This window comes from Gymnogyps californianus, chromosome 3, assembly GCF_018139145.2.
Source record: "Gymnogyps californianus isolate 813 chromosome 3, ASM1813914v2, whole genome shotgun sequence".
In the NCBI taxonomy this organism is placed as follows: Eukaryota; Metazoa; Chordata; class Aves; order Accipitriformes; family Cathartidae; genus Gymnogyps; species Gymnogyps californianus.
This window is the reverse complement of record NC_059473.1, coordinates 11,494,213-11,507,464: the sequence shown is the minus strand read 5'-3', so window position 1 is coordinate 11,507,464 and position 13,252 is coordinate 11,494,213.

Here is a 13,252-nt window from a genome sequence, read left to right as displayed (position 1 = left end):
CCTCCCAGTGGGATGGGGAGGAGGATCAGGGAAAAAAAAAGTAAAACTCATGGGTTGAGATAAGAACAGTTTAATAACTAAAGTAAAATAAAATAAAATTTATACTAACTAATAATAATAAAAATATAATATTAATAATAATTGTAATGAAAAGGAATATAACAAAAAAAGAGAAATAAAACCCAAGAAAAGACAAGTGATGCACAAGGCAATTGCTCACCACCTGCTGACCAATGCCCGAGCAGCAATCCACCCCTCCTGGCCAACTCCCCCCGTTTATATACTGAGCATGACGTTCTATGGTATGGAATACCCCTTTGGCGAGTTCGGGTCAGCTGCCCCGGGCATGCTCCCTCCCAGCTTCTTGCACACCTGCTTGCTGGCAGAGCATGGGAAACTGAAAAGTCCTTGCTTAGGATAAGCACTACTTAGCAACAACTAAAACATCAGTCGTGTTATCAACGTTATTCTCACACTAAATCCAAAACACAGCGCTGTACCAGCTACTAAGAAGAAAATTAACTCTATCCCAGCTGAAGCCAGGACAGCAACTTCACCCTAGTGCGCCATGTTCCTCCAGTGTTTCGCTCCAGGTCCTTCTCTTGTCTCCTTACTTCTTCTCCTTCCTATTTTATTATTATTATTATTATTATTATTAATTTCCGTTTCAGATGCAAACCGAACTCTAGCCATGCTGGAGCCATGACACGGCCTCTAGGTGCCCTCATGGAGCAGAGATGTGTCACAGATGCAACGGGGGAAAAAAAAGTTGGAAAAAGGAAGAGTTGCCTTGTGTCCCCATCAGCTACAGCAGGGCAAAGCTCGGGGGCTGCCCCATGCACCAAATCCTCTGAAACAGGGATTTGGTGCATTCCAATAGGACCCATTTTACATGAAGAAGGTATAACAGAGGGAAGCAATAAATGAAAGTTTCCTCCTATGCAAGGGAGAAGGGTGAGTCATGGAGTGCTCACAGCTTTCATCCAGACAGCTAAAAATGAGGAGAAGCTGTATATGTGGGTCCCAGCCCTGTCTAGACTCCATAAATGTTCACAAAAGGAGGTTAACAGGCAAAGGAGGTGAAGGGACAGGCTCTTCTCCCTGTAAGTGTTCCAGTAATTAAGCAGACACATCGTTAAGCCATGGTGCTCTAGCACCTCAAAGCTGCACCAGTGCCTTGCACTGACCTGCCCAGGTGGGAAGCACACTCCTCCGGCGTAACCCACGCTACCTTTCCTTTCAGTCTCCACAGGACACAGCCGAAAGACTTTCTTGATGATGTGTTAAAATCAGAAGACACCAAATAACACGGCTGGTATGGCCCGAGGTGCTGCGCAGGAGCCAACAGCTCAGGTGGCACCAAGGTCCCACCGATTTCAGTGCAAGTGCTCAAGTGCCCAGATGTCTGCCTAAAGCTCAGCCCTTTTGTTTGGAAAAGACAGCGATTTCATGCACCGCAGCAAAAAGAAGTAAAACTGATCCACAAGAGGGAGGGAAAAGAAATGAGTCAGGCTTAAGAGTCCTAAACTCTTCTTTGACTATCACGTGCAAGTCCAACAATGTCTCCTGAAAGGCTTGCACGGGAGTCCTGTCTGCTACCAGGAGGTGTTGGCAGATGAGACCTAGGAATGGGATGAAACCTGCTGCCTTTGCAATTTTGCCTAAAATCAAGGAAAATGTCGAGAGCAGCCTGTTCAATGTGGTAGCAAGACTGGCCAAGGCAGAGACTGGGGCAAGGGTGCCGTGGTGGTCCCCCACAAACCTGTCCCAGCCATGGGAGGGACAGCTTGGGGTAAGGAGAAGAGGTAAGGTCATATATCCAGCACATTTAAGAGTTTTTGTCAATTAAGAAAATGAGAAAATGATGCTTTTTAATTCCATCAAAATGCACTTGTAGCTGTCTTAGCTATCCTGTCGACCTCTGGGATACAAAAATCAAATAGCCCAGTTTAAACGAAAAATCAAGTGAATCTTTTGCTGTTTTGTAACATGACAGACATTTCTGCAATTACCTGGCTTCAAATAGGCATCTTCATGAGCAGGAGCAGAAAATGCCCAACCCAAAGAGGCGAGCAGCCTTTACCCTAAATCATTACTGACCCGTGAGATTCATCATGCCCTTAATAAAAACTTGAGGGCAAGCTTAGTGTTTGACTGCTTACGTAAAGACTCCTATTGCTGCTTCAAATCATGACGCAATTTAAAAATCAATCATTTTTCCTAGAAGAATCAGTTGGGTCTGGATGGCAAAGCTGTATATCTATGCTGCCATGAGACTTCCTCTACGTAAAACAGGGAGCCCTTTTGACCCGAGAGGCTTTGCTTCCTACGGAGGAAATCAAGAAGGAACAGAGTTCACTGGGATCAAAATAAGTCTTTGCGTAAGAGCAAATTTGCACACACATGTCTGTGTGCGAGGAGGGGACACACAGCCCCGCTAGCCCACCGCTGTGATGGCAGATGGGTGTTGGGATGTGAAAGCACGGCCAAAGCTGCTGCCTGAGAAACTGGAGGGCTCATTTCCTAAAGTGCTTAGTCATTTGCTAATGACTTCTGCATCAGCTGTGGGTTTAGGAGTGACTCATCTGCGTGGGACTGGAGAAACACTAAGGAGAATGGCAGGGCAGCTAACAAAGCTCAATTTTCGCTGGCTAAATGAATTTGGCACCCAAGTAGCAGCCAGCAGTACTTAATAATTGCATCATACTTGAAGCGATAAGACATAGCGATGCAGCAGCATGGCAGATGACAGAGGAAGAAGCCAGCAAATGCTCGTGCTGGTTCCTCTTTGCTCTAATGTCTTCACATTGGGCATGAAAGGGAGTCACTATAAGCAGCTACGGGACCTGCCCAAATGCAGCAGCTGATCCAGAAAGATATTTTCACCACCACTTCAGATTTACTCTGTTTCAAGGTCGTCTCCAAGCAGAAGAAAGCCGTCACGGCACCGCAATTCGATGTGAATCATTAGCGTAGCCCCAACCACAATGTAGCTGTGGTGCTTTTGAACACCAGCAGCTAGTGGGAGTGGAGGGTGCTCTTGTGGTTGGTTGTTTTTCTAAGATACTGTGGGCTATCTTGGGGAAACTGCCTTGGTTCCTGCTGCCTTCAGCCAGCTGCAAGGCTTTGCTATGACGTTAGTTTCTACCACCTCGGTGTTTGGGTTACTGGGGCCACCACTTTGGTGCTTGGGTCAGCATCTCTGCTGGCATCCCCATATCCATAGCTGGCTGGACAAGTGTTGAAGGGACGATGTACTGGGGAGAAAGAGGTTTGGGGAGGGGGAAACCAGGAGGTGCTCCTCTCTCCTTCCCACTCTGCCAGCCAACAGAGCAGAAAGCACAAAAGGCACGGGGCTGTGGGAAAGGAAGGGAGTTCGAGGGTGCACGTTGCATTCTCTCTGCTTTCCCATGATGATTGGAAGTGGACAAGCAGCAAAACGCCACTGCCTGCTGCACTGTGGGGAGAGGAACACCCACTTGGCCCCCAAAATGAGAGCAGTAACCCAGAATTTTGGGAAGCAGAAATAACATGCAGCATATCTGCGCGCCTGTCTGGCATTGACAAGCGACTGGGGGCAGCGACTTGTGACCAAGTGGCAGCAGAGCCCTTAGCAAAATGGGAGGGGTAGGGAGAGCAGCCCCTTTTACCGGCACCGGCTGCTACGTTTCCTGCTTTTGGAGCAGAGAGTTGAGCAGCTGCCATTGCCGGGACTGCAGGAAAGCATCTCGGTGCCGCTTGGCATGGAGGGAGGGGAGCGCGTTCATCCTCAGGGAGTCCTGGAAGGAGCCCGGCTCTTCTTGTCAACCTTTTTATTTTGCTTCCTTTAAGGGCTGGAGGGGAGGAGGGAGGGAGGACCAGGACAACTCGGTCTGAAAGAAAAAAAAAGGCAAGTTAAAGATGTGGAGTGCTTGGCAGAGACCCAAAGCACAAGAGCACAGAGACCGTGAGAAAAATGTCAGTTTACTGTCCAACTGGATGGAAATCAGATGTCGCGTTGGGACTTCACAGGACTTGTAAATGAATAAAGGACCAGGAAGGAAAGGAGAGAAGATCCAGCTGGGCTGGAGGAGGGAATCCAGCAGGGCCTTGATCCTGATATGGTTAATATCCGTGGGACTTATTCCTACAGGCAGCAGTGAGCCTCCTATCACGGCGTAAATCCTTTACCGACAGCTAAACCAGACCTTCTAAGAAAGGAGGAGTGGAGACTTCAGGCCTTTGATATTGTAAGTAACTGAGGAGGAGGAGGGAGGCATGAGGATGGGGAAGAAAGTCATTGCAAACCTCGCTGGAAGCTAGCATGGGCAGAGCCCGGCTGGTAAGGACAGCTGCTCCAGTGGCACCGAGCAGCATCCGTTGCTGTTCCCAGTTCACCCAGTGGCTACCTGGATGCACAGCCTGGGGATGCCGGGGTGTCTGCTGGGGATGGATGATCCCAAAGCCTGGAGTGGCAGGAGGAGGGCAGAGGGGTGGCAGAAGAGATGAGACACTGCCTGGGGATGGCTTGCAGGTGGATGGGCACGCAGCTGCCTTCAGAGCTCGAGTGACTTTTGCCATTCAGTGTGCAATCAGGCCATGGTACACACGCTAAGATTAATGGAAGTTGTCTGTGCCCATGCTTTTATTATGCACATGCACACACAAGTCCTGCTCTGGTTATTTCACTCAGGATACTGCCAGATCCAGCATCTCCTGCGGGACCTCCTGTTTGCACCCACCTAGTAAAAGGTGAAACTGATGCAAGAAGCAGCAGGGACAGCTAAAGAAGCCTTTGTAAGCCCTGTCTCAACCATGCTAAATAGGGGAACGCTTAGAGACTTCTGCTTGAAACTACTCACAATTGCTCTTGGCTGAACACCCAGATGGGACCTCACACCCGCTCCTGCGTAGCGGCTAAAGTGGTCAACGATGACCCATCGCTGGATCAAGCAAGCAGCTTGAGGGTGGGCAGTGGTTGGAAACACAGCATTCAGAGCGTCCTTTTTCATGCACCACACTGCCTGCCAGGCAGGGACAAAAGGCCAGTCCTCGCCATTTCCCAGCAACTCGCTGTGGGAAGCTTATTCCTGCTTGCCCTGGGCTGGCTGTCAGCATGGGCTGGGAACGCAGCCACCATGCTGGGATCCGCAGGGCCCCTTTCTGTAGGGAAACAAAGCCGTGCTCCTTGCACAGGAGCACTGCGGGGCTCCCTAATAGCCAGCCATGGACCAGGGCCCTGCTGTGCGAAGAGCTATAAATACCAATAAGGATGGCCGCTGCCCCAAAATGCTCCAAGTCCCACTCCGGCATGAGATGGGGATCACATCTCCTGCTTGCTGGAGAGTTTTCCACGTCAACTGATGCAGCATCATTTCCTGCCACCTGCGCCCTGTGTGTGTCATGGCCATATGCAACCTCTGTCGTTAGCATTGGAGTGCAGAGCAAGGAGCATCATTCCTGCACAGCGGAGGTCCTCCATCTTTGTGGGGAGCAGCCCTAGCACAAAGTGGACAAATACATTTTAGGACATAGCTTCCAATACAAGCAGTTATGGGAAATCTGACCCCAGGCATGGGTGGTCACCCCAACCACCACCTTCAAGGATCTGCAAGATTAAAGATTTAATGGCTTTAAAGATTTAACAGCTTCAACAGCACCCTTAGTTACAGCAAGCACACAGCCATGATGAGTGCATTTGCTCCACAGTGCACGTGTGTTGTGTGCTACCCCACACCGGCTGGTGGGAAGAAATCCAAGCAAGCGGAACTGCATTGGGCTTGTCGCACAGCGCCCAGTCTTGCAATTTAGCAGAGTGCTCCTCGTCCATCCTCCTTCCCTAAAATATACCACAGCATTCAGCTTTTAAAGCCAGATCTCTTTGCTATTGCAAGTAAGTAAGCAACTAGCAAGGATGACGTCTAAGGAAGCATGGGGTGGGCTTTGCAGCCTCCTTTGCTCTTCCTCTGGCCATGGGGTCCCACAGGGAAATCCCCTATGGGGGAGCCCTGAGGAGGGGTTATGCTTACAAGGAGGACATTTAGCTCAGCCTTTCTTCAGGTCAAGGCTTGGACAGGAACACGCCTCCTTCCAGAGAGGAGCCTGGATGCTTTGGAGGCAGGGAGGGGAAAGGGAAAAAGCATAAACTCTTAGAAAATGCAATTTGGCCTTAATGGGATCTACTTTGTGCCTATGGTGTCCCTGAAGCGATAACACCACATAACAGATTGCAATTCATTAAAGGTAGAACAAGGCTCGAGGGGAAAAAATTCACCTTTAAGCAGAGTGGAGGAGCCCATGCAGTATGCTGCCGGGCCCAGGAAGGGAAGGGCATGGAGCAGAGCAAAGCTTTGGGCACGGGGGCTCAGCTAAGTGGCCAGTGAGCAAAGAAAAAGGGCGTTTCTTGGGCTATTTCAGTGCCACTGAGCTCCACAAATGGCAAGAGGGGATGTCATGCATGGGATGGAGCTGGTGGGCCCCTGCAGAGGTCTGGTTGCATCTATGCTCGGGGCTGCAGGAACCAGAAAATTTCAGTGCCATCCCATTACCTTCAAGCCAGGAGAAATTTCCTTTGCTTCCCCGCGCTCAGAGGTTAGGTTTCGGGAGGCCCATTGACATGCAGGCTAGAGAAACAGCCTGGTGAGCAGATATCCCAAATGCATGTGGCTCCCCTTGGCCTGGTGGGATCTGGGGGGCTTTGCACACCCAGCAACACCCAGTGGGTTGCTTAAGATGCTGCAGCCACCACAGCTGGCTTTTGGGGCCAGGGCAGCATGGTGCCAGCCCTCTGTGAGTGCAATGCCCTTGGAGGCCATCGTGGGAGGAGGTTTCCCTGTGCAAGGATGGTGTCCACCCCACAGAAGATTTGACCCCACCTTCAGTGAGGTCTGAGGGAGGAAGATGCTGGAGGTGGGCGAGGAGGCACTTGGGGAGGCAGGAACATGCAGAAATGTTCAGAGAGGGCAAGCGAGCCCATAGCTGTGGCCAGTGAGGCCATTAAGGCAGTGTGGAGTCTTAAAAACAATCCCATCTCCCCATATCTACATCTGGACACCCACGCAGCATCTTTGTGGCCTCGTGGGACCTTGGCCGGGGATGTCTGGGATCGGGGCTCCCTCTAGAGGGTTTTGCACAGCCAGCAAATGGCCACGCCATGGCCTTGGGGAGAGGATGGGATGGGACCCCAGGACACAGTCCTTCCTTCCCCTGAGGTCCTGCTTTGCATGGGGTGGCTTTAAGAGCATCCCCAAATTGCCCTGAGCCAACATGAGCATCTTCAGCTCTGCCAAGGGGAATGGCAGGGGCAGACACTCAGTATGTCCCCAGCTCTGCCTCCAGCCTTGGCGTTTGCCAGCACAGCGACCAGCTGCCGAAGGGCATTAGTGCTGCATAAGGCAGGAGCTGCAGGTCTGCCCTTCAGGAAGGCTGTGGCACTGAAAGCACTGGTGCTGTGGTGCTTCTGGTGAGCTGGAGACAGCAGAACCCTTGAGGTGAAGTATCTGGCAGCCACACATCACATGGGCTCGCAAGAAGGTTGTTTACATTGATTGCTTAAGCCAAGCAGGATTTGGGGAGAGGAGTGTTGGCAGTAACTTTGCTTTGTTGGTGCAGGCAGAGCTGAACCCATGCTTGGAGATCCTGTCGAGGAGTTGGAATGATTTAGGGCCAAGCACCATGTCCTGAGGTCAGAGCAGCAGGACTACAGCCAGGAGATGCCTAAAGGCAACTGGCTCACACCACCGGGCAAGGAAGGCTTAGATGGGCAACGGAACTCAGAGCAGGGGCTACCACCAGGAGACACATCCCACCATGAAGCTCCCAGTTTCAGACACCAGGATAAACTCATCATCAGAATGGTGCTGGGCTGGAGCAGCCTTGGAGGATGACCCAGCCATAGACCTACGGTGCAGCTCATCACCAGTCAGACTGCTCCTGGCTGGGAGTGGTGGCAATGATTTACCGTTACTGACTTGTCCTCAGACATCTATGGCTGCTCTTGCGTCAAAAGGCGTTTTCACTTTCTAATAAACCTGCTCGACAGCCCTCTGAGATATTTTGTCATAAAGGGTGATTGTAAAGCTTAAGTTTCACTGCTAATAACTTCATTACAACACAGACTGCCCAAAGCAACGAGGCACTTCAAACACATCCATAAAAAAAAAGAGACATGTTAACTCATCCTTGAGGTTTTAATTACAGCGACTGTAGGTGGCAGGTAGGCAAGTCTGCAGCATCTCACAGCCTTTGTGAGGGGATCTCAGCTCTCCAGCTGCTCAGGCCAAAGACGCAGATAGAGAGAGGTCATGCATCAAAAAAAAAACCCACCAGGAAAGAGGGTTTGGGTGCTTTTAAGGTCTCGTAGAAAAAAACCTCCCCCACAATTTGAGGTCCAAACACATGAAGTAGTAGGACACCTGAAATTCTCCCCAGGCCCTTTCACAAAGGACTCTGCTCAGCTATGGCAGAGCCAGAGGGGATGGTGTCTGAAAGATGAGCAAAACTTTGAGTTGCTCGTCTGCGTATGAGTCCCAGCTGCCCTGTTGACTCCGAGAGGGATAGGACAAAGCTAGAAAAAGAAGAGCCACAAGAAGTTGCGCTCCCTCCTGATTTCCACCTGCTCTGCTGCTGGGACCAGTTTCCCTCGTACAAACACTGGGAGAAGAGGAGTAGGACGCAGCTTGCACCAGCCTGCTCTCCCACAGGCTCCCTAGGAGCAGCACCTCCTCACGGGGTTTGCAGCTGATGGTTTTCTCGCTAATCTTCACTAGATGGTGCTCTACACCCTCCCTTGAAAGCCCCTTCGCAGCCAGAGCGTGTTTCTCCTGTGCTGCATTTTCAGCTGTAGTCTTAGGCGGGAGGAGAAAGGGCTCTTCAGGGGATGTTTTCTGCAGAGGCAAAGCACGCTGCACGGTGGCAGTGGGGTTAGGAGGAGCAGCCGTCTCTCAGATTGTGTTGAAACGCGATGCGAAATGCTTAGAGGAAGAGGATGTCGAGCAGAGTGAAGGGGAAGGCCATTTGCCCCCTGCCTGGAAGGTCCTGGTTTGCATGGATTTGCCCTTCACAGAGGAATCACGTCCTGACAGAGGATGTCCAAACTTGCCCTGACCAGGACTTAGCTGAAGGAGGACACTTTACCCATCTCCAACCACAACTGTGGGCACATGGTTTATGGGCAGTCGCTTCCAAAAGTGTCCTGGGAGCTTCAGCACCTCCGGTTACAACAGAGGACCACAGTGCTTGTGTCTCCTCCTTCCCCCCTTCAAAACCTGAGTGCCAGCCCCAGCCAGCCCTCCCTCCTGCAGCTGAAGCCACGGGCTCAGGCAGGTTGTTGTATCAAATAAAATGGAACCTCTGCTGCCTCAGCCGGAGATTGTGGAGCTGCAGAGAGCTGAAGCACTAAGTGGGCTCAATGCCCACTGTGGTGCCCCTGTGGAGCACCAGACAGTCTCCAGCACCCTCCTGGCATCAGCCCAGCGAGCCGACTGGTGCATCAGGAGGGAGGATGATTCTTTCGAGCTTAGCAAACTAAGCTCTTAAGCGGAGCTTGTCAGCCAACAGATAAACACACTTAGAGTGTGTTTATCACCCTTTGATAGGGAATATGACATGTGTTTATGTATAGTGTGGAAGTGGAGAGGCTTTCTGACTGTGCAAGAGAGCTACCCAGCAACGGAGATGGGGCTGCTTTGGGTGGAAAAAGGATTTTCAAGGTTTAAATGATGAGTTTTCTCGCCTGGTTGCCATCTCCTGTGTTTCCTTTGCCGAGGGAGGGCTTCTCATCTTGAAGCCTCTGACCCACGAGTCAGCATTTTTGCATTTGTTGCCCTTTTTGAAGCCTGCTTAAGCCCCCATGGGGAAGACAGAAAACATTGCCCAACAACAAGTTTTTCCTGAAAGCCCGTTTTGCAGGACAAAACCCCCGGAGAGGCTGCCTGTACTCCGTGCCATGGATACTTTCAGCATACACAGCATAAGACGTCTCCTTTGACGAGCTGTCAAGAGCTTTCAAGAGGCTCTTTATTGCTCTACACACCCTGGCTGGGAAAGCTTGATCAAGCGGATTGGCTTTGTGAGAGTCAAAAGCCAATCCTCCGCTCAGACATGGGGTTTGAGGCACTGCCACCCTCCCAACCTTCGTTAGTATGATTTCAGTGTAACAAAATAATTGGGTCCAGCCTTAAAGGCATCTCAAGCCAGATCTTAAGCAGGCATTGCTGCCATGGGGGAATGGGATTATTTCTGCAAGGTTTCAGGTAGGTCTTTCTTCTGAGGCAACAGGTCCCCAGTTTTTCCTGGGTTGACCAGGTCTCTCCATGCACTCCCTTCAGGCCTTGGCACTGTCCAGGTCTCCTAAAAAATAATTTCCTGGGCACACAGGGGAGAAGAAAACAAGGCTTGGGAATCACAGTCAGAATTACGGGCTGTGATCTCACCTAGCCTTGTCCAGCCACCAGGTTCAACCCAGAGCAGATCCTGGAATCCGCTGCAGAGCCAATCTAAGGAGCACTGATAACATCCGCTGGAGATGCTGCTCACAGCAAGCGCTGTTCCAGAAGCTGAAGACCCAGCGTTGCTTTGATTTGTGATCAATCGGTGTTGAAAGATGGGAGATCCCATCACGGTTGAGGAAGATAGCTGCCTTTCTATCAGAGGAGGGAAAAGGAAAGAAAAAAGAAATACTTGTTTCACCAGCTGAGTTGGAGTCATTTCCCTGACCATCTCCATCCCAACGCCATGGAAGGCAGTGTGCTGGCAGCTGTTCCAGTCTCACCTGACACCAAGTATATTTGCCTTTTGAGAGATGTTTGAAGATCAAGAGGATTACAGAGGGGTGTGAAGAGATGAGTAATGAGGAAACAGCCTTCAGAAGGCTGCTGAGGCCAGTGAGGAAGCTATCTGAACCCTTTATGCCAAGTCTTGCATCTTCCGAGAGGCTCAACCACTTCTGCATCTGGACAGCATCAGTGCAAGAGGGTGAGAAGTAGAAGCTCCTTTTCCCCTATGGGCTTCTCTGCTCTACATATCAAAGGCAACATCACGGGAAACCCCACAAGTCAGTCTCATCCTAGAGATGCTCTAGGTCTTTCCTGGTGTGGACTCTCTTTATGCCAGTCCCAGGTCCAAGGCTTGCTGGGAGTTGTTTCCCTGCCCTTCGTCATTGGATAGCCCCATCGACTCAGCTGAGCCAGTGAAGGTGTTGCAGCACCGCTGCGTCCCACCAACACATCTGCATTCCCTGAGGTGAGTGGGAGGAAAGCACTTTTTAACTTAATGCTGGAGGTTTTAGGTGGGACTCATCTCACCGGCGCTTGAGTTTCATGTAGTGCGAGGGCTGGTGTGAGCCAGCCCTGGGACACCTCGTGCTGCTCACTTCCTCCCATTTAACAGACACGAAACATATAAGGGTTCATTAATATTGAAAAAAAAAACCATCCCACTGCACCATCATGCCAATTCAAATCATCTCGATTGACTGCAGCAAGCTCTCTGCACCCATGAGTGGATGTCTACGTGCAAGTCGCCCTCGATATGCAGCCAACACATTAAAACCTGGCAGGATTTTAACGCAGGATCTATGGGGCGATGCTTGGGGCATGCACCGAAGGCCCAGGTTGCAATTCCTGGCTGCTTAAGACCTACACATTCGTAATGCAGCAACATCTCTGCCTGGATTATGCCCTCGGGGGGAGCCCTGGGGCCAGGTTTGCAGGCAGAAAACAGGGTGGTAAGCAGGGCTGGCATCCCGCGCAGGGACATGGGCACGAGCCTCTGAGCCGGATCACCAGGACAGCTCAGCAGCATGAACTGCTGCATCCCTGTATCACGGGCATTTTCGGGATGGCTCTTTGCTTTGCTTCGGCTCCTCCCTATACAAGCTGATAACATGCAACCGATATTGTTCTCAAAAACTTGCTGCAGAGAGCAGAGAAATCCATAAGCAGCCATGGCTGGCTCTGTAGGACTTGGTTTTGCTGCAGGGTCAGGCAGCAGCTTCTGCCTGGCATCAGTGTCCCCGCTGCCACTGCAGGCTGGAGGGATGGAGGAGCAGGCAGGAGCACCATGCTGCTGAGTGCTCTCAGCTACCGTCTTCTTCCCCCTCCTCCACATGGTGCCAGTGCTGGAAGAAAAGGGAAAAGGATCAGATGCTGCAGAAGTCCTGACCTCATTACTATGCTGCCTACATACATTTTGTGGTAACGCTGTGGTAATTATCAAATGCTTCCTTTCCATTTTCCCAGCCAGGCACCAACATTATTGCCATCGTGCCGTCTCCTTGTCTCTGCAGGAGTGCCCTCAAGGACTGCTTTTGTATTTGGCTGAACAAGATGTTCTCGTCTGAGGAACCACAACAGTATTTTTCCTGATTTTCCACTCATCCTCATAAACCACACCAGCAGCTTTTCTTCCTACTATTTTGAGTAGGGTGCATTCTTCTGGCTAGTGTTACATATGAGGAAAATATGCCCGCCATTTCCCATCAGCTTTTGGTTAGGTGAGCCCAGTGCTACAGGTCAGAGAGCTGGTGTGGCTGATGGAGTGATAGCACAAGGAGATACATAAATACAGCATCCCAAAGCAGATTGGGTGGTGTCCTCCCAAGGAGACGTCAGAAGCGTTAACCAGTGATGGAGGACATGTGTAGCCCTAAGCCAGTCTGGCCATTGCAGGTCAGTGGCATATCAGGCATGAACTGTGGGGTTTGCTGCGCTCACCTGTGAGCTGACAATTAGTCCTTGCACAAGTGCTCAATTAATTTATGCATGAGTGCTCAAGTAGTTCATGCATGAGCACCTATTTAATCCATGCATGAGTGCCCCATTAATTTATGCACAAGAGCCCAAATAGTTAGTGCATAAGCACACAATTAATTCATGCATGAGCACCCAATCAATTTATGCATGATTGCCCAATTAATTCATGCATGAGAACTCAATTAGTTGATGCATGAGCGCCCAATTAATTTATGCATGAGCACCCAAACAACTCAAGCATGAGCGAGCCATTAATTCACGCATGGGTGCTCGAGGAGTTCATGCATTAGTGCTCAACCTGCACACACCTGAGCACTCTTTTTGCTCATGCATGAGCACCCACTTAAGTCATGCATGGGCACCCAGTTAGTCCATGCATGGGTGTCTGATCAGCTCGTGCATCACTGAGTGTTTACCTGAGTACGTAATTGCTTATGTTTTCTTTTTCTCATTACCAAACCAATGATCAGAAGTTTGTGTTAGTTGGCAATGAATTAAATTAAGTAAGAACTCCCCCCATA